This window comes from Ornithorhynchus anatinus, chromosome 1 (assembly GCF_004115215.2).
Source record: "Ornithorhynchus anatinus isolate Pmale09 chromosome 1, mOrnAna1.pri.v4, whole genome shotgun sequence".
NCBI lineage: Eukaryota > Metazoa > Chordata > Mammalia > Monotremata > Ornithorhynchidae > Ornithorhynchus > Ornithorhynchus anatinus.
The window spans coordinates 32578112-32603921 of NC_041728.1; positions in this window are offsets into that span (position 1 = coordinate 32578112).

Below are 25810 nucleotides of genomic sequence, written 5' to 3' on the forward strand. Positions count from 1 at the left end.
ACCTTCCCTGCTCCTCTCCAATCCCCCCTCCTCCTCCACCTTCTTCAACTCTCCCTATGTTACCTGCCATAACTCAGGATGAAATTTCTTGCTTCCTCTCTATATCTAAACCCTCCATTAATGCTTTGGACCTCATACCTTCATACATTTTTAAAAAACTTATCCCTTCCCTTCTTCCCTCCTTGACTGCCAATGTCAACTGTTCACTTTCTAATGGCTTCTTCTCCACTACTTTCAAACATACTTATGTCTCCTTTATCCTAAAAAAAAAATTCCTTTGACCCACAGCTTCCTCCTATTCTTTCTCTTCAAATTTCTTGAGAGAGTTGTTTACATCCACTCCTGTCTCCACTTATCTTCCAATTCTCTCCTAGATCCCCTCCAATTTGACTTCCATCCCCTTCAATCCACAGAATCAGCCCTCTCTAAGGTAACCAGTGACCTTCTTCTAACCAAATCCGATGGCCTCTACTCCATCCTAATCCTCCTAGATCTCTCAGCCTCCTTTGAGAGACCAACCTCTTCCTCCTGAAACTTTATCCAACCTTGGATTCACGGACACTGTCCTCTCTTGGTTCTCCTATCTCTCTAACTCTTCCTTCTCAATCTCTTTTGCTGGCTCCTCTGCTTCATTCTCTAACAGCAGGAGTCCCTCAAGGCTTAGTTCTAGGTCCTCTTCTAGTCTGCCTTTACACCCACTCCCTTGGAGAACTCATTCACTCCCATGGCTTCAGTTACCATCTCTATGCAGATGATTCCCAAATCTAGATCTCCAGTCCTGACCTCTCTCCTTTCCTGCAAATTTGCATTTCCTCCTACCTTGAAGACACATCTATTCAGATGTCTCACCAACAACTCCAATTAAACCTGTCCAAAACTGAACTCCTTGTCTTGCCACCCAAAATCTGTCCTTCCCTTGCTTTTCCCCATCACTGTAACAACACCACAAACTGCTCTACCTCACAAGCCTTGGCATTGTCCTCATTCATTCATTCATTCAATAGTATTTATTGAGCGCTTACTATGTGCAGAGCACTGTACTAAGCGCTTGGAATGAACAAGTTGGCAACAGATACAGACAGTCCCTGACGTTTGATGGGCTTACAGTCTAATCGGGGGAGACGGACAGACAAGAACAATGGCAATAAATAGAGTCAAGGGGAAGAACATCTCGTAAAAACAATGGCAACTAAATAGAATCAAGGCAATGTACAATTCATTAACAAAATAAATAGGGTAATGGAAATATATACAGTTGAGCGGACGAGTACAGTGCTGAGGGGATGGGAAGGGAGAAGGGGAGGAGCAGAGGGAAAGGGGGAAAAGAGGATTTAGCTGCGGAGAGGTGAAGGGGGGGTGGTAGAGGGAGTAGAGGGAGAAGAGGAGCTCAGTCTGGGAAGGCCTCTTGGAGGAGGTGAGTTTTAAGTAGGGTTTTGAAGAGGGGAAGAGAATCAGTTCTCTCATTCTCCAGACTGTAAGCTCACTGTGGGCAGGGAATGTGCCTGTTTATTGTTGTATCGTATTTTCCCAAGTGCTTAAAACAATGCTCTGCACACAGTAAATAAATATGTGCTGCACTCAGTAAATAAATATGAATATACGTGAATTCCCTTTTTTTAAAATGGCATTTGTTAAGTGCTTACTATGTGCCAGGCATTGCAATAAGCGCTGGGGTAGTATGGCACAATGGCTAGAGCACGGCCCTGAGAGTCTGAAGGTCATGGGTTCTAATCCCCGCTCCATCACTTATCTGTTGTGTGACCTTGGGCAAGTCACTACACTTCTCTGGGCCTCAGTTACCTCATCTGTAAATGGGGATTGAGACTGTGAGCTCTACGTGGCACAGGGACTGTGTCCAACTCCATTTGTTGGTATCCACCCCAGTACTTAGTAAACTGTGCCTGGCAAATAGTTATTGCTTAACAAAACCATCATTATCATTATCATTATTATTGTTATACAAGCTAATCAAGTTGGACACACTCCCTGTCCCACATAGGGCTCACAATTTTAATCCCCATTTTACGGATCAGGGAACTGAGGTACAGAAAAGTTAAGGGACTGTCCAGGGTCTCACAGCAGATAAGTGGCAGAGCCAGAGTTAGAACCCAGGTCCTTCCGATTCCCAGGCCCAAGCTCTATCCACTAGATCATGCTGCTTCAACCCAAATAACCCACATATTCAACCTGTCACCAAATCCTGTCAGTTCTATCCTCACAACATTGCTAAATTCTGCCCTTTCCTCTCCATCCAAACTTGATCCTATCCCACCTTGAGTACTGCATCTGCCTCCTTGCTGACCTCCCAGCCTCCTGTCTTTCCCCGCTCCAGTCCATATTTCACTCTGCTGCATGGATCATTTATCAACAGAAACATTCAGTTCATGTCTCCCCACTCATCAAGAACCTTTGATGGCTTCCCATCCACCTCCATATCCAACTCCTTATCTTTGGCTTTAAAGCACTCAATCAAGCTTGCCCCATCCTACCTCACCTCATTAATCTCCTCCTACAGATCAACCCGTTCAATCTGCTCCTCTAGCGCCAGCTTACACATTCTGCCCTATTCCCATCTATCTCACTGCCAACCCCATTCCCACATCCTCCCTGACGTCTGGAACTCCTTCCCTTCCATATATGCCAGACCACCTCTCTCTCCACTTTCAAAGCATTACTAAGATCACATCTCTTCCAAGAGGCCTTCCCCAATTAAGCTCTCTCATCCCTAGCTCACTCTCCCTTCTATATCATCTGTGCATTTCACTATGTGACCTTTGGACATTTGATATTCGCCTGACCCTCCAACTCCACAGCCTTTATGGACATATCTTTAATATATTATAAATTACTTATTTATTCATATTACTGTCTGGACTGTAAGCTCGTTATGGGCAGGGAACCTGTCTACTAATTCTGTTCTATTGTACTCTACCCCAAGTGCTTAGTATAATAGTCTGCACATAGTAAGTGCTCAGTAAGTACAATTGATTAATGAATTGATATGCATGCAGTTCAAAATGTGGCTTCATTCAGGTCCACCATTAAACCATTCCTACCAAATAAAGCTTCCACTTATTTTGGAAACCCTCCAGAGAAGGAGATACTAAAGTTTCCCTTATTAATCCAACCCATTGACTAATTCCCACTCCTAACTCTGTTGTGATCTCCCAAAGTCTAGCAAAGTGCCCTGACCACAGCAGTCGCTCAATAAATTTGATGGAATGTTCCATTTGGGAAAACTGTACCTTCAAAGATGACTTTCTTCCTGGAATTCTTAATCAACATCACTTATCAAATTGAAACATATCTAATCTAAGAATGTCTAATATGCACATTATTTTTTCATAAAGCCAGGTAGACATTAATAATGATCCCACCAAACTCGCCAACTCCTTTCTTCTCTAAAGAATAAGAAGAAGAATTGTGGTATTTAAGAGCTTTCTATGTCCCGAGCACTCTACTAAGTGCTGGGGTAGATATGAGATCATCAGGCCACTCATGGGGCTACTGTCTAAGTACGAAGGGGAACGGGTATTAAATCCCTATTATCCTATTGCAGATAAGGAACTGAGACATCAAGAAGTTAAGTAAAACTTGCCCAAGGTCACACAGCAGACAAGTGGCAGAGCTGGAATTAAAAGCCAGACCCTCTGACTTCCAGGCCTGTGCTCTTTCCACTACACCATGCTGTTTTTCAAATACTATAAAGATGTGAGAGATGGTGAATGACTCCTGAAATAGCAAGGGACAAAAAAAACACAGAAAAAGTAAATCTTTTAAGCAATCCACTAAACGTTTTGCTACTTACGAATCATATGTTGCTTCTCATGCCAACTTTTCATTTCAAGCTTAGGGTGATCTTGGGGTGGTGCTCCCAGGGTGGTGAATAACTCAGGGAGTGGGTTCTAAGCAGTTCAGAGGTTGCAGTTGTGGGGGTGGGAGAGTGAGAATACAAAACCAAGGGCCGAGGAAGACCAACCTGCATAACGGGCTGAGAAAGAGGATAAACTAACAGAGACAGACTGCAGGGAGGGGGAACAAGCAGATATACGGAGCTGTGGGGCAGGACCTATGCAGGCACAGAAGTGGGGAAGAATAGGGAACCACACAAAGACAGCTAATCAGGCTTGGCAGGAACCCATATGCCATTTCAGGCCAGGCCCATCCTGCAGTGTCACTGAAACTGGGGATGGGAGAGAGGCCTAGAATGGAGTCCCCGAAAAAGCCCAGCTGCCAAACCAGCCCCCATCTTACAGCTGCCTCTCCTACAGAATGCATCCTGGACTTGGCCAGGCATTTTTCCATTTTGCCAATTAGTGACCAACTCCAACTCAACATAACATTTTCTTATACCTGCAATCTTCTCTAATTATCAGTCTCCCCTAAACCAAAATTGGGACTGATATAAACCTTTCTCTGTCTTGTCAATTAGTGAATACATCCAACTCAACATAATTCCTTCTAACACCTGCAACCTTCTCGAATGATAAATCTTCCCAAAGCTATATCCAACACCCATCCCAGAGCTCAACAACTGTCTTGTCTCAAATGGCGCACACTTGTAATTGAGAATTACTTCAATATTCCTCATCTTTACAGAACATGTCTTTTTCCTTGTCTCTTGCCATTTTAGGAGTTATTCACATTATCTCTCACATCTTTCTTACTGATTTTTAACAGCAGTTATAAGAGCGTAAATATATATATATTTGTATATATGAAAATATAATGTATCACAGTGGGGTTAAGAGACACAATGTGAAAAACAACAACAATCTGTCATTAGGAGCTCCAGCAGTAATGTTTTACTATATTCAGAACACATTACATTTTGCAGCCAAAAACAGTATAGGACATAAACAGAAACATTTGGTAGAGCAGAAAAGTACCAAAAAGAATTAGCTGTTATAAATCATTAGAGTCGTGCTACTTTTAATTTAACGCATCAATTGTCTGGTAACTAATATCACATGGAAGGCTGCCAAACCAGGTTTTATTTATAGCTAAATGTAGAGACATACAAAATTGTTATTACTAAAATAAACTGCATTAAGGCAATTTGACAAAGAACACCCAAATTTTCAACAGAAACAGTTGGTGAGACACACCACTCGGGGCTTATCCTGACATGGAACTCAGGATTTCCTCACACTGCAATGTATCATATGTAAAATCATTCTCAATAGGAAAAGACTTTCTCATTTCCAGAATAGTAGGGGACTGGAGTCACTGTTTTTTGACTTATACTATAGAAAATATGGGATGTAACTTGGAGAAAACTTCAAATTTACTTAAATATAAACTCAAAGACATAAATTTGGAACCTGTGACTTTTCCAGAGAAATACTATCCTCCCAATTTCTTGGAGGAAATAATAATAATAATAACAAAAACTGTGGAATTTGTTAAGTGCTTACTATGTGCCATTCATTTATTCATTCAATTGGGTTTATTAAGCGCTTACCGTATGCAAACCACTGTACTACGCACTTGGGAGAGTACACTATAACGATAAACAGAAACATTCCCTAAGCACTACATGGGGAATACAAGCAAATCAGTTTGGACACAGTCCCTATCCCACAACTGGCTCACAGTCTTAATCTCCATTTTACTGATGAAGTAACTGAGGCACAGTGATGTGAAGTGACTTGCTCAAGGTCACATAGCAGACAAGTAGCAGAGCCAGGATTAGAACCCATGACCTTCTGACTCCCAGGCCCGTGCTCTCTCCACTAGGCCATGTTGCTTGAAATGTTAAACAAGATTCCTCTTCCACATTCTAGCTTCAGTGGATGCTTGAATTCTCACAGGGATAGGACTTTTGGCAAATTAGATACTTTATTGTTCCAATTAATGAAATGTTACTTAGACATTATGGGAAAGAGAAAAAAAACCTACTTTTACATCTCCTGAATAGTGACTTCTTCCTATTCATAAAACTTCTCCTATCAATGCCTGATAGCTGAGAATGTTTCAACATTATAAGTTGAAACTGCTGTGCATGAGCTGGCCACTTATGCAAATTTACTCAATGTAATTTAAATTCCTTTTAGCAGCAGATGATTCTGTTCTCTTTTGGCCCAATGAACCATGCTCTGCACCATCAACAGTATTAGTCCATCAAGGATGTTGATTGAATATAAGTATGAGGCATCCCACAATCAGGAGGCTATGCAGGAAAGTCATTTTTATCCATTGGTGCTGAGCCATCCACACTCTCTCACCCAGTACCCCCAGCCCCCCAAAATACATTAACCCAGGGGTTGGGAAGGTATGGCTCATAAGCCACTTGTGGCTCTTCTGGAACAAGAACGGCACTCAATCCATCAATCAATCAGTGGTATTTATCGAGCACTGACTGTGTGCAGAGCAAAATATTAAGCGCAGGAGTTCTGTTGTGGCTCCCGAGCGTAGGTGCTCAGCTGTGGATTCGGCTCCTTGACTACTCTCTGTCATTCAACCCATACATTCAATCCATCAGTAAATCCTGTCGGTCCCAACAACATCGCTGAACTATGCCTTTTCCTCTCCATCTGAACTGCTATCACATTAATACAATCACTCAACCTATCCCATTTGGATTATTGCATCAGCCTCCTTGCTGACCTCCCAGCCTCCTTCCTGTCTCACCCCACTCCAGTCCCTGCTCCACCCTGCTTGCCCAGATAATTTTTCTACAAAAACGTTGAAGACATGTCACCCCCTCCTCAAAAAACTCCAGTGGTTGCCCAATCACCTCCACATCAAACAAAAACTCCTCACCAAAGGCTTTAAAGCATTCTGCCACCTTGTCCCCTCCTACCTCACCTCTCTTTTCCCCTTCTACAACCCAGTCTGTGTACTTTGCTCCTCTAGTGCTAACCTTCTCACTGTGCCTTCATCTCACCTACCTCTCTGCCAACCCCTAGCCCACATCCTGTCTCTGGTCTGGAACGCCCTCCCTCCTCAAATCCAACAGACAATTACTCTCGTCCACCTCAAAGACTTTTTGAAGGCACATCTCCTCCACAACGCCTTCCCAAACTAAGCCCCAAATTTCCTCATCTCCCTCTCCCTTCTGTGTTGCTCTGACTTGCTCTTGCTCTTCTCCCCCCTCCAGCCGCACAGTGCTTATGCACATATCTGTAATCTTTATTTGCATTGATATTAGTCTCTCCGCCCCCTAGACTATAAGCTCGTTATGGGCAGGGAATGTAACTTTATTGCTCTATTGTACTCTCCCAAGAGCTTAGTACAGTGCTCTGCACCCAAGAAGTAATCAATAAATATTGCTTGATTGATTGATCTTAGCTCCCCTTCGGTCCAGCACAAAACGGAGAGGGGCTGCCTAGCCACAGAGCAGCTGCATCCTCCCCAGCTTCTTGCACAACTCTTTGCAACATTCATTCATGCATTTATTCATTCAATCGCATTTATTGAGCATTTACAGGGACTGTGAGACCTAAGTGGGACAACCTGAAAACCTTGTATCAACCCCAGCGCTTAGAACAGTGCCTGGCACATAGTAAACACTTAACAAATACCATTATTATTATTATTATCCTGTCTGCTGCAGAGGTGGATGGGCAACCACTGGACTGAATGTTCTTGAGGAGTAGGGAAACCTGGACTGAACTTTTCTTTTTTTTTTAAATGATCCAGGCAGCAATGTGAAGTATGGACTTGAGCTGGGAGAAAAGGGAGGCAGGAGGTCAGAAAGGAAGCCGATGCAGTAGTCAAGGCAGAAGAAGATAAAAACTTTAATCAACATGGTAGCAGTTCGGATGGAGAGGAAAGGGTGGATTTTAGTGATGTTGGGAAGGTTGAACCAAGAGGATCTGGTGACAGATGGAATATGTGGACTGAATGAGATAAGTTGAGTTGAGGATAATGCCAAGGTTATGGGCTTGTGAGAAAGGGAGGATGATAATATTGTCTACAGTGACAGGAAGTCACAAGGAGGACAGGGTTTGGGTTGGAAGATGAGGAATTCTGATAAGGACATGTTAAATTTGAGGTGTCACTAGAACTACCAAGTAGAGATTCCTTGAAGACAGGAAGAAATGTAAGACTGCAGAGAGGGGGAGAATTCTCCTGGATTCGGCTCCGTGGGCCAGGCAAGAACAGGAGACAGGCTGAAAGCAGGGGCGGGGGCTAAAAAGAAGAGTTGCATCCTGTCCTCCTAGATCAGCAGCTTTGAGAACCTGGGGTGGAAGGAAGAGTCAGGGGTCATGGGCAAAAGCAGGAAGCATCTTCCCTCTGGCGTGGAATGCCCTTCCCACTTTATACAAGAGAGCCTACCACTCTCCCCATCTTCAAAGCCTTACTAAAATCACATCTCCTCCATGAGGCCTGCCTCATCTAAGCCTGCATTTTCCCTACTTGTTTTCTTCTTCTTCTTCAATGGTATTTACTTAGTGCTTACTAGATGCAGAGCACTATACTAAGAACTTGGGAGAGTACAATACAACAGAGTTGGTAGACATGTTCCCAATCCACAGTGAGCTTACAATCTAATAATAATAATGATGGTATTTGTTAAGTGCTTACTATATGCCAAGCACTGTTCTAAGCACTGGGGTAGATACAAGGTAATCAGGTTGTCCCATGTGGGGCTCACAGTCTTATTCCCCTTTTTACAGATGAGGCACATTCATTCATTCATTCAATAGTATTTATTGAGTGCTTACTATGTGCAGAGCACTGTACTAAGCACTTGGAATGTACAAATCAGTAACAGATAGAGACAGTCCCTGCCCTTTGACGGGCTTACAGGCACAGAGAAAAGACTTGCCCAAAGTCACACAGCTGACAAGTGGTGGAGTTGGGATTACAGCCCCATAGAAGCAGCATGGTGTAGTGGATAGAGCACAGGCCTGGGAGTCAGAAGGCCATGGGGTCATGGGTCATTTTGGCTCTGCCACTTGTCTGCTGTGTGACCTTGGGAAAGTATCTTATCTTCTCTGTGCCTCAGTTGCCTCACCTGTAAAATTAGGATTAAAATTGTGAGCCCCATGTGGGGTATGGACTGTGTCCAACCTAATTATCGAGTATCTACCCCAGGGCTTAGTACAGTGGCTGGCACATAGTGCGTGCTTAAGAAATACCATCATCATTATTACTATTATTATTATCTGAATATAACTTTTTACTTATCAGGCATTCATAAAAATAGCATGCAATAAAAGACATGGTCCCTGTTCTCCCAGAGTTTATAATCTTCTAGGGTAAATTAGTTTAGATTCTCCCTTCTCCATCTGTGCTTGGATCTGTATCTTTTAAGCACTTGATATTCACTCCACCCTCGGCCCCACAGCACATTTTTACACATACACCAACTCTGCTGTACTGTACTTTCCCAAGTACTTACCACAGTGCTCTGCACACAGTAAACACTCAATAAATACGGCTGAATAAATGAATGTTGGATTGACCTTTCTCCCAAGGCTTTAGTGTAGTGCTCTGCACACAGTTAATGCTCAATAAATACCAGTGATTGAGTGGGGCAGACATCAGAACACGATTCTCAGTCTAATGCCTTTCCTCCAAGCTCAGCTGCTTTCCAAAGTCAGGAGGGAGAGGGCAGGTTTATGGGTTGGGGCAAGAGTCGGCTGAAAAACTTCAGAGCACACAAGAGCATTATGGGTGCGTGGCCTTTCCTCTCTCTAGCTGCCATGAAGGGCGGAAACTCCCTTGCTGGATGAATAGGGCTGAGGAGTCCCTGGTCACAGCAAGGTTGGTCTGGGTCCCCGGGGCCCCCGTGAGGGCCCTCCAAAGGCTGGGACCAAATTGGTAGCTTTTTGGTCGGGGGGAGGGGTCAATGCCTACTGCTTCATTCATTCATTCAATAGAAGTTATTGAACACTTACTATGTGGAAAGCACTGTACTAAGTGCTTGGAATGTACAATTCGGCAATAGATAGAAACAATCCCTGCCCAATGACGAGCTCACAGTCTAAACACCCAGCAGAGGGTTGACTGTAGCTGCAGGAGCTCCTGTGAGGGCAGGGGAAAGGGGCTACCTGCTAATAGCTTCCTCTCCCCGCCCTTCCTTTTTCCTTCTATCTTTTTCTTCCTCTCTTCCCCTTCTCCCTTTCTCTTCTCCTCCCTTCCCCATCTCATCTTCTCTTAGCTCCCCCTTCTCTCTATCTCTTCCCTTCCACATACCTACTGGACCATCAGCTGCTGCTTAGGGGCAATCGATAAGTGGTATGAATTAAGCACTTACTGTGGGCAATAAGTACAATAGAACAGTACAATAGAAGAGATTTTGTAGACAAGTTTCCTGCCCACAAGGATCTTAGAGTGCTGACATGGCCCGGGTGTGTGTGGGGCAGGGGGGGGCTGTGGGCGAAGGGGTATATACTGTGGGGCTCTTTGGGAAAAACAGTAGCTGAGGCTTTTGCCAACGTTCTGCCTCTAGCCTGGAACACCCTCCTTCTTCATATGTGGCAGGTGACCACTCAGTCCCCCCGCGCCCCCTCTTCAAAGCCTTAGTGAAGGCACATCTTCTTCAAAAGATCTTCCCCAACTAAGCCCTCATTTCCTCTTTTCCCACTCCCTTCTGTGTCACCCTAGCACTTGCATCTGCACCTTTTATGTACATACCCGTAATTTATTTATATTGTCTGCCTCCCTTCTAGACTGTACTAGCATATTAACGTAACCGTGATCCAAGCATTCAAGCCCCTGGAAAATAATGGTGACTCCTGGCAATACTGTTACATTATTCATTCATTCATTCATTCAATAGTATTTATTGAGCGCTTACTATGTGCAGAGCACTGTACTAAGCGCTTGGAATGAACAAGTCGGCAACAGATAGAGACAGTCCCTGCCGTTTGACGGGCTTACAGTCTAATCGGGGGAGATGGACAGACAAGAACAATGGCAATAAATAGAGTCAAGGGGAAGAACATTATTTACATTCATTCTTACATATTCATCCTAAAGGAACTACACCAGCTCATCCCTAATTTTACTGTTAGTATAAAATGAACCACTATTTAAATATCAGAAAACACACTGAAATCAATGAACTAGAAATACAAAATGAAACAGATTACATATACCTGCAGAAACAAAAGTGAGCTACCGGCCTCAATGTGTAATATAGGGCTCACAGTATGCCACAAGATAGTTGAGGTTCATTTAGATATCGTACTTCTTTTGTCTCTCTTTTGCTGAATATCAGAGGAGGTTTCATCTCCTGCCACTCTCTCAAATACTTCAATCTCTTACAAGTCAGTAGTAAGGAAAGGAAGTTGTACATGGGAAAACATCTACAAATTGCAAAATGTCTAATGACCAAAAGTTAGACACGCCATTCACATTGCTATATTCAGGAGTTCTGTGTTTCAATTGAATTGTAAAAGCTGTTTACAGATGCCATAAAAATCCTCTCAGGAACTAAAATTTGATACACTGCATTATTCCCTGGAGGATCATTTTTCTACATATCCCATTTGGATATTTATGCTTTTGAGGATTAAGACTTTCTGAGCATAGTAACTGCAAACAACTATATTCTCATTTGAAATGCTACAAGCATTATATGGACTAACAGTTGTGGGTATTCAGAAAGTAAACAAATTAAAAGACAATTGAGTTATTTGGTTTAGAAAAGCACTATATGAGCACTGAAAAAAACATCTTTCGATTAGGTAAAAGATCTACATGAACGAATGTGACGGCCAAACCATTAATGGTTAAAGGACACAAATTCAATCAATTCTTCAATATCAGGCCAACTCTGCCCACTTCAACTTTATCCTTACATGTGGCAGCATGGCTTAGTGGAAAGAGCATGGGCTTGGTAGTCAGAGGACGTGGGTTCCAATCCCAGTCTGCCACCTGTCAGCTGTGTGACCTTGGGCTATCCACTTCACTTCTCTGTGCCTCGGTTACTAATCTGTAAAATGCAGATTAAGATTGTGAGCCCCATGTGGGACAACCTGATTACCTTGTATCTACCCCAAGTGTTTGGCGCATAGTAAGTGATTAACAAATACCAAAACTATCAGCACTTAGAACAGTGCTTGGTACATAGTAAGTGCTTAACAAATACCATCATTATTATTATTTAACTCTGCCCTCTCCTCTGCTCAGCAAAATTATTTCTCCACCATTACTGACACCCACCCTATAGCCCTTGCCACTTGTTCCAGATATTTAACTCTCTCCTCAGGTCTCCTGTTCCCCCCGAAGCCCCTCCTTATCTGTTGCCCCCAATGACCTGGCCATCTACTAACATGTAATAAAGTAATTACGAAAATTTACACTATCAGGCATGAGCTCCCTAAAATCATCCCTGCCCCTCCTCAGTCCTTCCCCCTCCTGCCCTCCTCTTTAACTCTCCCATTCCTCCCATCAGTATCTCTAGAGTTGATCTCCTGCCTCCTCCTAAAAGCCATCCCCTCCAGCTGCACATCCGACCCCATTCCTTCAAACCTTATCAAAACTCTTGCCCCCCACCCCTTCTTCCCTCCCTAACTGCCATCTTCAACTTTTTGCTCTCCAATGGTTTCTTCCCCATTGCTTTCAAATGTGCCGTGTCTCCCCTATTCTAAAAAAGCCCTCCCTTGACCCCACAGCTCCCTCCAGTTACTGCCCCCTCTCCCTCCTGCCATTCCTCTCCAAACTCCTTGAGCGAGGTATCTACACCTGCTGTCTCAAGTTCCTCTCTTCCAATTCTCTCCTTGACCCTCTCCAATCTGGCTTCCATCCCCTTCACTTCACAGAAACTGCCCTCTCAAAGGTCACCGATGAAATCCTTCTTGTTAAATCCAATGGCTTCTATACCATCCTAATCCTCCTTGACCGCTCAGCTACTTTCAACACTACGGACCAGCCCCTTCTCCTGGAGCCGTTATTCAACCTTGGCTTCACTGACTCTGTTCTCTCCTGGGTCTCCTCTTATCTCTCTGGCCATTTATTCTCAGTATCCTTTGTGGGCTCCTCCTCTACCTCCCAACCCCTAACTGTGGGGATCCCTCAAGCTTCCATTCTGGATCCCCTTCTATTCTCCAACTATAGCCACTCCTTTAGAGAGCTCATTTGCTCCCATGGCTTCAACTACCGCCTTTATGCCTCTGATATTTAAATCTACATCTCTGATCTCTGATCTCTCTCCCTCTATGCAGTCTCGCAGTTCCTCTTGCCTTCAAAACATCACTACTTGGCTGTTCTCCCATCACCTCAAGCTTAACATGTTCCTATCTTCTCACCCAAACCCTGTCCTCCCCGTGACTTTTCCATCACTGCAGACAGCATCCCCAACCTTCCTGTCTCACAAGCCCGTAACCTTGGCGTTATCATTGACTCCTCTCTCTCATTCAACCCACACATCCAATCAATCACTAAATCCTGTCAGTCCCACCTTCAAAACATCACTAAAATTCTCCCTTTCCTCTCCATACAAACTGCTAACACGTAAATACAATCACTCATCCTATCCCACCTGGATTATTGCATCAACCTCCTTCCTGATCTACCCACCTCCTGTCTCTCCCCACTCCAGTCCCTACTTCACTCCGCTGCACAGATCAGTTTTCTACAAAAACATTCAGGACGTCTTTCTCCATTCCTCAAAAAACTCCAGTGGTTGCCCATCCACCTCTGCAAATAAAAACTCCTCACCATTGGCTTTGAAGCACTACAACATCTTGCCCCCTACCTTGACTCCTTTGCTCCTACTGCAACCCAGCCTTCACAGTTCACTTCTCTCATGCTAACCTTTTCACTGTGCCTTGCTCTCACCTGTTTCTCCACTGAACCGTGGCCCACATCCTGTCTCTGGCCTGGAATGACCTCCCTTTTCAAATCCGACAATTATTCTCCCCCATTCAAAGGCTTACTGAAGGGACATCTCCTCCAGGAGGGGTTCCCTGACTAAGCGCCCCCCACTTCTGCATCGTACTTTGTTCTTCGCCCCTTCCAGCCGCAGAGCACTTATGTACAGATCTGTAATTTATTGAGATCTCCCAACCTCCCGTCTCTCGCCATTTCACTCTATACTTCACTCTGCTACCTGGATTATCTTTCTATAGAAATGCTCTAAGCAAGTCACCCCCTCCTCCTCAAAAATCTCCAGGGGTTGCCTATCTACCTTCATATGAAGAAAAAACTCCTCACTCTTGGCTTCAAATCTCTCCATCCCCTTGCCCCCTCCTTCTCCTACCTCACTTTCTCTTCTCTCCTTCTCCAGTCCAGTCCGTACACTCCACTCCTCTACCGCCGTTAACCTCCTCATTGGGCCTCATTCTCCCCCGTCCCACTGTTGACCCCTGGCCCACATCCTCCCTCTGGCCTGGAAAGCCCTCCCTCCTCAAATCAAACTAGCTCTCTTCCTCCCTTCAAAGCCCTCCCTCCTTACATCTGCCAAACTAGCTCTCTTCCCCCCCTTCAGAGCCCTCCTGAAAGCTCACCTCCTCCAGGAGGCCTTCCCAGACTGAGCCCCCCTTTCCTCTGCTCCTCCGCCCCATCACCCCAACTCCCTTCCTCTGCTCTACCCCCCTCCCCACCCCACAGCACTTGTGTATACTTGTACATTTATTATTATTATTATTTATTCTATTTATTTTGTTAATTATGTGTATATACCTATAATTCTATTATCTATTTTGATACTATTGATGCCTGTCTACTTCTTTTATTTCGTTGTCTGTCTACCCCTTCTAGACTGTGAGCTCGTTACTGGGTAGGGACTGTCTCTATTTGTTGCCTAATTCAACTTCTCAAGAGCTTAGTACAGTGCTCTGCACACAGTAAGCGCTCAATAAATACGACTGACTGAATGAATGAATTTATATTAATGTCTGTCTCCCCTCCTCTAGAGGGTATCTTCTTGTGGACAGAGAATGTGTCTGTTTATTGTGTACTGTGCTCTCCCAAGTGCTTAGTACAGTGTTCTGCACATAGTAAATGCTCAATACGACTGAATTCAACTCTGAAGTAGCAGTCAATAATCTCCCACAATCCACCGTACGAAATTATACTGATACAAAGACATCTTGGACTGCTGCTATACTGGACTGCAAGTCCAGTTCTCATTCTAGATTGACTGGCCATGTTCCCTTAAAAAATATATTCTGCATTTCAGTTCAGTTTCTCCACCTCTGAAATGGGCAATTACAGGTTTCCCTGAGACCTCAATTAACCTATCCTGTCGGCAATTCAGATCTGCCCATTCTCAACCTTTGAGCCAGAGCTGCCAGTCTCCTTTATCCATCCGTGCCTTCATTCAGAGGGCAGGAGTGCCATGGTTTCCCCGAGCCGAGATCTTTGAATGTCAGGGCAAGCAAGCAGTAGTCCCCTGGGCTTCGTGGGGCAATAGGTAGAGAAACCCTCATGAATGAAGGTGAAACCACCCATGCACCTAACGGCCAAAGCTTATTCAACACCTCATGGCCACACAAACTTTCAAATGGTGATAACAGCAAGACTGTGATATTTGTTAAGACAAATACTGTCTTAAGCACTGGGGTAGGTACAAGCCATCAGACTTTGTGGGGGGCAAGAGTGGCCGGCCAGCTGGTCAATGAAAGGGCAGGACACCTAAAAGACAGAAGACAGTGTTGGGGGGGTAAAGTGGGGGTAGGGGGTGGGGGCGAAAATAGGGTCCAGACTCACAACCACCACTGCAAATGCAACAGCTGGGGAGACCAAACCGTGAACATAAAATTCACACAAATGCCAAGGGACGACCAGGATTCTCTGACACACTCTTCTAACATTTGCCAAATGCTTGAGGCTTGAATGCTTTTTTTTTTAAAGTATTTGTTAAGCACTTATTATGTGCTAGGCACTATACCAAGCTCTAGGGTAGTTACAAGCCAATCAGGTTTGACAAAGACCACATACCATGTGGAACTGTGGAACTCTAAACTGTAAGCCCGGTATGGGCAGGGATTATGCCTCTTTATTGCTTGACTGTACTTTCCAGTTGCTTCGAACAGTGCTCTGCACACAGTGGGCACTCAGTAAATACGACCGAAAGGATGAATGAATGGAACCCACAGCCTTAATCCCCATTTTACAGATGAGAGAACTGAGGGACAGAGAAGTGGGGACTTATCTAAGATCACACAGCAGACATGTGGCAGAGTCGGGATTAGGACCCAGTTCCTCTGACTCCCAGGCCCATACTCTTTCCACTAGGCCATGCTGCTTCTTAATAATAATGATGGTATTTGTTAAGTGCTTACTATATGCAAAGCACTGTTCTTCAACAGAGAAGTACGCTTGAACCATACTGAGGTCCTGATGCATTACAACGAGGGAGAGAGACCCATCCTCCTAACTCACAGCATTTGGAAATTAGGCTTTCCCTCCCATAATTTCTCCATCTCCTGAACTGGGTAGGCCTCTCACCCTGAGAGACCACAATTATTATTATTTTTTTAATATTCTTATTCTTATTATTTGGATGTCTCTGAACAGAAAGATTTGTCTAAGATTTACTTAACCCAAACCCCTCTGCTGGCCTTCGAGATGATCCCATCCTTCATAACCTCCACTTGCTATGGAAATCATGCAAGTTCAGGAGTGTCCCAAGCGTTGCATCATGGCCTTGAGGATAGTGCATGAGTCTTGGAGACAGAAAGACCTAGGTTCTAATCCTGGCTCTGTTACTTGTCTGGCGTGTGACCTTAGGCATGTCACTTAACTTTTGTTACTTCATCTGCAAAATGGGGATTAATACTGTGAGCTCTGTGTAGGACTATGACCAACCTGATTAGTGTGTATCTACCTCAGCACTTAAGAGAGTGTCTAGCACATAGTAAGCACTTAAGTGATCTAGGGGGTAGGGCAGGCCTGGGAGTCAGAAGGACTTGGGTTCTAATCATGACTCTGGCATGAGTCTTCTGTGTGATCTTGGCCAAGTCACTTTACTTCTCTGTGCCTCAGTTACCTCATCTGTAAAATGGGGATTAAGACTGTGAGCCCAATTTGGGACAGAGACTGTGTCCAACCCAAATACTCTGTATCTACCCCAGGGCTTAGTACAGTACCTGGCACATAGTAAGCACTTTACAAATACCACAATTCTTCTTCTTACTATTATTATTAATAGTAAAAAATACCACAAAAAAGCACACAGACTGTTCAAATCTGATTGTGTTATATCTGCCCCCACATTTAGCACACTGTTTGGCAAATAGCAAGTGCTTAATAAATAACAACACATCCAGCATCATCTCAAAATAAGAAAGGGTACAGGCCAATGGAAAACCAGAGAGTTCACTGCAAAGCATGGCCACTCTATAGGGGGCAGTTTCACCTCTAGCCTGTGTGTTTGGCATTACTGGGCCCCAGTTAATCTCTCCTTTTCTTTTTCCAGACTACCTAAATTACATTTTATTACAGGAAGCCTCTGTTTTATCATAATCAGAATGGCGAGTCATTCTGTCCTTCCAGAATTCTTTCTGGAACTTGTTCTCTTCTTTATCATGAGATCCCAAATCAAGCCTCAAATTCTCAAGATTTTTTTACTAAGGCTGTAGCAAGGAATATCAGTGTTCCTTTTGTTTCATGATTCCCTTTGCCTCACAAGAGATCCTTTTCATCATCACACAGTATTTGCTGATTCTACCAGAGTCATTTTCAAAACTCCTCCACATATTGTCAGTTGTAACCTTTAGCTCCCACTCCCTGCTAGGATTTCTCCTTATGAAAGGGGTGGAAAATATTCGACTCCTCAATTGGTTTAGCTTCTTAAAGTTACTTTAGAGAAAAAATTCCTTAATCCCACTAATTTAGTCATTTCTTCTCCTTTCATGGCTATCACCAATGTCACATATCTTTGATCTCAGACTGCCCTATTATTTATGCACACAATAAATGTGACTGATTGATTTAAGACTGCTGTACATTGACTAATTATGCTGCTGTTATGTTTTTATCCGACCCATAGTGACACCATAGACACATCTGTCCCAGAACGCCCTATTTGCATCTGCAATCGTTCTGGTAGTGTATCCATAGAGTTTTCTTGATAAACATAAGGAAGTGGTTTACCATGGCCGCCTTCTGCGCAGTAAACCAGTCTCTGCCCTCAAATCTCTCCTATGCCGCTGCTGCCCAGCACAGGTGAGTTTTGACTTGTAGCAGATTGCCTTCCACTCGCTAGCCACTGGCCAACCTAAGAATGGAATGGGTATGCCTCTGCTTGACTCTCCCTAGTTGTGACTTGTAGAGTATTGGACACTCTCTAGGTGCGACCCTGAGAGGGGATGACTAATTATACACAATACTAAAGGCAAGGCTGTGTGTTGAAGTTTCCCGAATGTGTCGTTTACACCTGCTGGCTTCATTTCCTCTCCACCACAACTCAACCCACAATTGGCCTTTTGACTCCATTGCTCAACTGAAAATGCCCTAACCAAGTTCGCTCAGTGACCTGCTTTACAGCCAGTGGCGAGTACTATTCTACTCTGATGTTCCTTGGCCTCTCCACTGACTGTGATGCCATGGTCCACGCAGGCCCACAGCCCCTCTGTCCCACACAGGAGCTCACAATCTTATCCCTCTTTTATTGAGATTACGTGAGGTGATGTGACTTGCACAAGGGAACAAGCAAGTCAGAGGCCCGGCTGGGATGATGACCAGGGTCTCCCAGGCTTCCTGACTCCCGGATCCAGGGTCTTTCCAGTGGGTTACACTGCCTTCATGGAGTGATATTCCCATGCTGTATCACCATACTACGGAAAGGCTCCAAAGATAAAGAGAGACACAATATTGGAGCCAAATCCCTGGTTCCTCCAACTCTGCTCAAACCATAAAGCCAGCCTCTTGCTTCAAAGGAGAAGCGGTGGAGGACTTGCTCCAAGGAGGGCAAAATGATTAAAAGTGGCAATAATTAACTTTGCTTCACTAAAGAAAAGGAAACTGATAAAGACTTGGGAAAACGAAAGGGTCCTTAGTCTGATTCAAAAGAGGACCTTAGTTTGAATGCTTTAGGGTGAAAAGAAGTATGAGAGTTTGGACTGCCCTCAAGGCTCTCAGATGTCTGGAGGAGGGCTCCACTGTCCTGACACATTCAGGGATTTACCTTCCTTTGGGATGGGCAATGTGTAGGATTTCCTCTGCAGAGAACCCCTGGAGATACACACCTCTCACCTCTCTGTGACAACTTTCTCAGTTAAGCACCCCAAGTTGGGGTCAACCAGATCCTGCTTCTAGATGGCTAGTTACTAGAAGTCCAGACAAGTTACTCAGCCTGCCTCCTCCCCATCTATTCCCAAGCTATAGCTTCTCTCCGGCATACTTGGACATTGTACCACACCTCCAGGATTCGCTCCAGATTCACTTAAAAAAAAGCAGGCCACTCCCCGATCAAGTAAGAGATGAGCCCAAGTCCAATTACAAGTGGCCAACCCCTAGCTTCCACAATTTCTCTGAGATAAATTGCCTTTTTCTCCAGGGCCCCTCTTTGATCCCTGCAAGAATTTCTAGCGCATGGCAGTCGGAGGGTATGCTGAACAACTCACTAGACTGGAAGTTCATTGAGGATGTCTATCACTTTCCAAGAGCTTAGTACAGTGCTCTGTACTTGGAAAATCCTCAATAAATATCATTGATTAATTGGACTAGCCCCTCCCTGGACAAACTCCTGTTCCTCAGGGCTGTACTCTGGAGTCTGGGTTATTGCTGTGTGGGGGCCGGAGATGATTTGGTCGGAGACCACACTGACTATGTGTTCCTTGCTCGCCTAAAAACACAGCTGTTGCTTCTAAGCTAGAGCTCTCCGTCCCCCTTCTCACACTCTTCTTTGACTTCTCCCTCCCTGATGATCCAGATGGAGTCAGCAAGTAAATGACTGACACTTACTGCACATTAATTTGCCTTGTTGGAAAGTGGCACTGAGGGCTGAATGGTTTACTCTGCTAATGAGATTTGCTTTGGGAGGAGTAACCAAGGTAAACAGAAAACTTTCTGGTGTATGGGTTAAAATTTTCACTCCAATAATTAGATAAGATTCCTGTCTCCTTCCAATAACTAACTAGGGTTCCTGCCTCTGGCAGGGATATAAGAGATGTATCAATTAACTCTTCACTCTACTAAACAAATGATTTCCTCTCTCAGGAACTTCAAGTTTCTTCACTGTGGCTAGATATCTAGGATGAATGGACATAAGTTCCCTCTCTCCCACTGAGTATCTTAGGATATTGTGATAGAAGGAATGAGTGAAAAAGATCAAGAATGATTTCTAAGAAAGCCCTGGTCTCCTCTGATTTCTTCTGAATTAGGTGGAAGGACCAAGGCTAAGAACATGATGGCCAAAAGCCCCACTAGATTTCAGATGGGACTCAGCTTCTAAATCTAAAGCTTAATTCAGACAAGAGATTTTTTACATTACTGAATTACACCATAGGTCCTTATATATTCGATTTTGCTGGAGTGTCAGCTTTGCATCTTAATGAATCCCCTTTTAAAACAAACATCCTGGAGAAGGCATACCTTGACCTGCACCGCATGATTCAGTAAAATTGTTTCTTCTGACATCACAATGCATTCTATCCCAGATGTCTCACTGGATAAAATTTCCTAATTCTGTTAATTAGGGGTATTTATTGAGCACTTACAGTGTGCAGAGCACTGTACTAAGCGCTGGAAGAGTACAACACAACAGTATTGGTAGTCACGTTCCCTGCCAATAATGAGCTTACAGCTAGAGGGACAGAGAGACATTAATATGAATAAATAAATTATAGATATGTATGTGTGCTAGGGGCTGGGGGGGGTGAATATCAAGTGCCCAAAAGTTACAGATTGAAGTGCCTAGACGACGGAGAGAGATAGGGCAAAAACAGGAGGGAGCCATGTTTTGGGTTTTTTTTTTAGGATAGGGGATACACAAGCCTGTCTGAAAGCAGTGGGGAAGAAGCCACTGGAAAGTGAATGGTTGAAGATGACCATCAAGGAGGGAAGAAGGGAAGGAGCAAGTGTTTTAATAAGGTGTGAAGGAATGTGTTCAGAGGCTCAGGTGGAGGGGCGTTGATTGTGAAATTATGTAACAACCTTCCAGCCAACCCATGTAGTGAAAACATAAATAGACACTGTCAAGGAATGGGGAAACTCTGGTTCCCCAGCGTGAGCCAGTTGGGTACCATGATATTGGAACAACTGTGTTTGTGCATGTAGAAACAAGAATCAGATGAGTACTACAGCATGAGCTTTGCAAAAAAAAAAATCTTTGCATTAGAGAGAGAGGAACTTGTTCTATTCCATTTTTAAATTCTGATATACAAAAATATGATAGGGACACATACTACCAGCAATTAATCTAACTGGCAAGAGACGGGAGCCAACCTGAATTTTTGTCTCAATGTTTTGCCCAAATTAGGGTCTTGCCTAACAATGTTATAAAACATGATCTCTCACAGCAAGGGTTTTGAGTCCCCTCACTATTTATAATTGTACTATTTCTTTAGCATCTCCTATGCTAAACACTGTATATGAACTGCAATAGTTATAATAAAATAATTTCAGAGAGTCACACAGGGAAGCACAAACCCAGAGAGATCAGCAAACCCCTAAATTTTTAGGCCTAAGTCTGGGGAGAGATGGAAAGTAGGGAAGGATGTTTCTGAAAGTTGAATAGAAAGTACATCAAGTCAGAAAATGGTGTGATTTATGCCATAAAAACTCCTTCTGACTCCTCCTAGTACACCCTCTCTTCAATTACCCACACCTGACTTCCGTCCCTTCAGTTCAATGACTATGAGCCACTTGTATGACTGGGATGATGTTTATACAGTTAATTTCGTATCTACCCCAGCACTTAGCACAGTGTCTGGCACAGCATACATGCTTAATGAACACCATAATATCCAAACAATACACTTATTTGTACCTACTTGGGGGCAACTGTTTGTTTATATGTTTATGATCTTGGCATTTTTAATCACTTTTGTTCATCCTGTCTCCTTCATTAGAGTGTAAGCTGAAGGTCAGAGACATTAGGTCCTCCACTTCCTTGAAAATTCCATTTGGTACCTACCCCACAGTCCTTCCAAATAATACGTGCTCAATTACTGCTTGTGACTGATTTTGACTCATCTCTCTCTCATTCAATGCACATATGCAATGTCACCAAATCCTGTCAGTTCTACCTTCTCAACATCACTAAAAACTTCTTTTTCCTTCAGGTAAACTGCTACTATGCCCATCCCCGCATTTATCCTATCCCGCTTTGAGTCAACTTCCTGGTGGACCTCCCTGCTTCCTCCTGTCTCTCCCCAGTCCAGTCCATACTTCACCCTACTTCACTCTACTGCCCCAATCATTTTTCTAAAAAAAATTCCGTCCACGTCTCTCCACTATTCAATAATCTCCAGTGGCTGCCCATCCACCTCCACAACAGAAATGCCTTACCATTGGCTTTTGCAGCACTCATTCACTTCACCCCCTCCTATCCTCTCTCTCTGATTTCCTGCTACAGCCCAGCCCTCATGCTTTGCTTTGCTCCTCTAACGTCAACCTCCTCACTGTACCAAGATCTCATCTATCTTCATTCATTCACTCAATCGTATTTTGCCACCGACCCTTGGGTCACATCCTGCTTCTGGCCTGGAACTCCCTCCCCACTCATATCTGGCAGACCACTCTCCCCACCTTCAAAGTCTTAAGCAAAGCACATCTCCTCCAAGTGGCCTTCCCTGACTAGCCCCCATTTCTTCTACTCCCTCTCCTTTCTGCATCACCCTTGCTCTCGAATTTGTACCTTTTATTCACATCCTACCTTGAGGCCCACAATACTTACGAACATATCTGCAATTTCTTTTAATGTCTGTCTCGCCCTCTAGACTTGTAAGATCCTTATGGATGGGAACATTCCTACCAATTCTGTTATTTTCTACTCTCCCAGGGTGTAGTACAGTGCTCTGCACACACTAAATGTTCAGTAGAAATGGTTGATTGATTACTAATTGAGAATTCTAGGGCTCAGAGTAAATTATTATTATTACGGTATTTGTTAAGTGCTTATTATGTGCCAAGCATTGTTCCAAACACTGGGGGAGATACAAGGTAATCAGGTTGTCCCACGTGGAGCTCACAGTCTTAATCTCCATATTACAGATGAGATAACTGAGGCAAAGAGAAGTTAAGCAGCTTGGCCCAGGTCACACAGCAGACAAATGCCAGGGCCGGGATTAGAACCCACATCCTCTGCCTCCCAAGCCCATGCTCCTATCAATCATTACAAGACCAAATATCCTCAGTCTTTGGAAAATGAAAATTTATTTTTTCTTGAACTTCCAATCATTTTTTCAATATTAAGCCATATGTTTTATTCTTTGCATGACACTGCCCTGCCCACTAATATACTATCCTAGCTTATTTTAGGAGCAGTCTGGATGGAAATGCCAATAATCATTTTCTTATCTTTCTTAAATAGCCCAGCAAATAATTTTCAACACACAAACCTAGACACAGATTCACAGACAAGTTTTTATTGAACTCTCAGTTCCTAAACTCGATATTTTTTTTATTGAACTATGATTTCATTCTAATTTTCATTATGTTTCAAAATACTGGTTGAGGGTAAACAGAAGCTTTGCTTTGACTAATCTGAAAAGAAAATTCTCGGTTATTTACTCAAATGTGTTGGCTCAGTAGCAACTCAATTAGCTTTGACAGTTTAACTTGAAAGTTGGAGAGCTTTTGGTTTTAATCAGTTTTCTCTTGGAATAAATGGATCACTACAACTTTACCTTCAGGTTACTTTATCATCCAAAAGTAACTCATTAAATGCTGCAATAATAGGTCTTAATAATTATAAATCCTTTTGGACATGAACAAATTGATAAAAACTTGGACATGAATTCATTTGATCTCAGCGTCTTCAAATACACATGTGAAATCGTTGCCAGGCACAAGCAAACACGCCTGACAGAAATTTAGGAAGAAAAGCAAAGAAAACCATGAGATATACTAATTGAGCAGAAATTTAAAAGTGTCTTACCAAAGCCACGGATCGAAGGGCGGCTGAGAAGAAAAGTTCAAAGGCTACCAGAGCACAAGCTGAACTGAACTTTGATTAACTACAGGAACTACAGTTCTTGCGTATACATGACCGGCATCTTAAACCACTGACTCTCTGACAGCTTCTTCCCCTCAGTCTTCAACCATGCCACGTCATCCCAAAGCCAAAAGCACCCCTGAACCAAATGGCACCACCCAGCTACCGCTAAATCCACACCCCGCTCATTCCGGGTCCTACTCCACAAATGGATTGTAAACAACCGGCTGCCTCTGCTTCCCCTCCTCCAACTCCATCCTTGACCTTCGCAAGCCAGTTTGTGCCACGTAAGTCCACTGAGGTCACTTTCTCTCAAGTCACCAATGACCTTCTTCGCAAATCAGTCAGCCAGCCATACTTACTGAGTGCTTAATGTGTGCAGAGCACTGCATTAAGTGCTTAGAAAAGTACAATATAACAATGGACACATCTCCTGCCCACAAGGAGCTTACATTCTAGAGGGCTGTAAACTCACGTCTCCCTTCCTAATACTCCTCGATCTTTTGTCTGCCTTCGACACTATGGCTCCCCCTCATCTCCAGGAAACACTCTATAAACTCAAGCTTTCTGATTCCATCCTCCCCTGATTTTCCCCCTACCTCTATGGCCAATCATTCACAGTCTCTTTGGCCAGCTCCAGAGAAAACATGTGGCTCAGTGGACAGAGCACATGTCTGGGAGCAGATGCAAGTTAATCATGTTATTAATTAGCTCCACCTCTGTCTCCTATTCCCTAATGCTTAATCCCTCAAGGCTCCTCTTCTCAATCACTCACTTGGGGACCTCATCTCCTTCCACTGCCATCTCTAACTGGATGAGTACCAAATCCACCTCACTGGCCCTGACTTCTCATTCACTGCAATCTCACATCTCCTCCTGCCACTGGTATATTTTTACATGGAAGTCCCACTGCAACCTCCAGCTTCACACATCCAAAACTGAACTCCCTCTCTTCCTCCCAAATGTTCTAGACTGCAACCTCCTTGGGGGAAGGGAATGTGTCTACTAACTCTGCCATACAGTATTCTTCCAAATGCTTAGTATAGTAAGCGCTCAATAAATACCATTGATTGATTAATTGCTTTTCTCTACCCAACTTTCCCATCCATCACATTTGACAACATTAATATCATCCCCATCTCTAAAGCCCCTAACTTGGACACTGTCATCAACTTCTCCTTCTCTTTCCATTCCTATTTCAATCTGCCAACAAAACAAGTCAGCTCTTCCTCCACATGATTTCCAGAATCCTTTCTCCCCATCTAAATTGCCACCACACTGATCCAGCTATTTGCTCTATCTCAACTTGAGTACTGTATCAGCCTCCTCACTAGTCTCCTTGCTTCCAGCCTCCCCCTCTTCAGTCCATACCTCACTCTGCTGCCCAATTCATTTTCATTAAACATTGTTCTGTGCCTGTATCCTCACTCCTTGAAAATCTCCAAAGAATACTCATTCCTCTCCACATCAAACAGAAACTCGTCATCACCAGCTTTAAGATGCTCAATTAGTTCTCTCCTCAATTCATCCTCTTTTTTCTCCCTCTATACTCCATACCGCATTCTTTGTTCCTCTCAAACCAATCTCCACACTGTTCTCAATGCTCATTTCTCCCACCAGTGATCTCTTTTTTACTGCTTCTTTTCTGCTGGAACTCCCTCCCCTTTCACTTTTGGCCAACCACTGTGAACCTTGAAAGTGCTTCAGAAATCACCTCTCCTCCAGGAGGCCTGACTCACCTCTTGCTTCCCCATTGGGGGGAATCTAGGATCTAGGCAAGCATGAGCAACACTGAACTGGGTC